This window comes from Adiantum capillus-veneris, chromosome 2 (assembly GCF_014529385.1).
Source record: "Adiantum capillus-veneris isolate H3 chromosome 2, ASM1452938v2, whole genome shotgun sequence".
NCBI lineage: Eukaryota > Viridiplantae > Streptophyta > Polypodiopsida > Polypodiales > Pteridaceae > Adiantum > Adiantum capillus-veneris.
In genome coordinates, this window is record NC_140932.1 from 35,377,321 (window position 1) to 35,379,236 (window position 1,916).

General features: G+C 43.3%; 1 pseudogene; it reads left to right on the plus strand.

Moving 5' to 3' along the window:
- Window positions 1–205: 205 nt before the first annotated feature.
- LOC147462620 (uncharacterized) lies at window positions 206–847 on the plus strand (annotated as a pseudogene).
- The last annotated feature ends 1,069 nt before the right edge of the window (window positions 848–1,916 follow it).

Consider the following 1,916-nt stretch of genomic DNA (forward strand, 5'->3'; position numbering starts at 1 on the left):
GCAAAGAGGAGTCTATCGAGTACCACCTGATGTGCTTGACTAAGTGACTTTCGAAAAGCAAGCAAAGGGGAAGATAGCTAAAGTGCCAAAGGGGGTGTGTTTTGTGGAGAAATCCGAGGTGTATTCGAACTATAGCAGTGCCTTGGATACGGACAGCATATGGGAAAAGGATTCTGCTTTCTCAAGGCATGAGACATATGATGTTATGCATGTTGATAAGGTGGTCAAAGAGCAACAGATTGCAAGTGAAGAGACATTTTGTGCGGACCAAGGGGTTGGGCAACCCTCTCTCTTGCCTTGTGATGGTAAGGTCATGTTGACTGAAGAGGAGTGCTTTGATGAAGCAAACTAGGGGTTCGATGATCCAGTGGTCGATGTTGATGATGAGTAGCAGGTTTTGGTTGCTAAAGCTATGGAAAGAATACAAGGTATGCAAGGCTTTCTGCCTTTTCCAGTGCTGTTTGAAGAGTCTACAGGTAAAGATATGCCAGTGTCTCCTTTGGATGATCAGTTGCCACAGGTTTCCTTGCTTAAAGACAATGATGTTGTGGAGAGATCTCTAGCCGGTGGCTGGGAAACAGATGATGCAAAGGCTTTCCAAGATGTGGAGGCTTGTGTTGGGCGTGGAGATGATTCATGCATGCAGTTTTTTGAAGAATGGTGTTATCAAGCTTTACAGGAATGGTTGGCTTACAAATTTATAGGTGCAAAGCAGGGGTGGTGTCCATATGCTTTACAAATGGACGATGATGAGCAATACCATATCTTTGATCCAGGTGGCGTTTACACTATGCTTGGGGAAGCGTGCGCCTTTCCATTTGACCTAGGCGGGCTCTACAACCGGTGAAAATCTCTCTCTATCTATCTACTACTATTTATCTAGCTCTTGTACATAGTATCTATCAGTTTCTTCTTATGTAATGATATATTCTCTAGATAATGTTATGGTTGAGCATGAATGCTCAATGAGGGGTTGGGAAATGATGGTACAACTGAAGATGGTGAGCCTATGGAAGTGCAACAATCCCAGGCATTGCAGTTTGCAGGCGAGGGACAGGTACATTGAGCAGATATTCTATGTAGCCAGGGGACAAATATACCGGGATGGAGCACTTGCTAGTAGACACTACAAGTGTTTCTTGCTACCAGAGATGACAACAGAAAATGCTTATATTATAAGGTTGTAAACATGACAAGGGGTGCTAGATACAGGTGCTATCAAGTTTATGATATGGGATTCTGAGTGATGTGTCTGGAAGACACTCAACTATCCAGATGTGTATGCCAAATGTGGCTGCAGAGCGAGGATGGATTTCCACCATATTGGTCGAGATGATCAAAGGTAATAGAGAATGATGGATACCTCTCTCAGATCGTTCGATAATGTTGCAAAAAGACGGCACCATTCTGACGGTTTCAAAGCTCTTTGAATGCTTGAAGACGGAGGGATAGTAGCTTGGCTCTAGATTGTCTATGATCATGGTTGATGCCATTTATTCCGAGCAAAAATCTCATTGGTCGAGAGTCACCATTACGAGAAATTTTATGTTCATTGTGGGAAGTAGCACCTTGGTGCTTGCAAAATAGAAACTTCAATTTGTGCAATGGTGTTAAAAACTCCATATGGTGTCGACCGCATGAGCCTTTTCAATTGGTCTATCCGAAATATGAAGCGGGGTGTGAAAGTGGTGTTAAAAAAGTAAAAAAATAAAAAATGGCAAGCTGCATGGCGGGATGACAATGGAAACAAGGCATAGGAGTGTGGACAGATGCCATCATTGTATGAGGAGTGTTTTTTTTGTGCTATGGATAAGTGAGTTTGCAGTTTGGTGGGATTAGCTTTTCGTGTTGGGTTTGCCACCAATCTTCTCGTCTATCTCGTCTTGTGCATCTTGCCCGTGGTAGTGTTGGCTCTG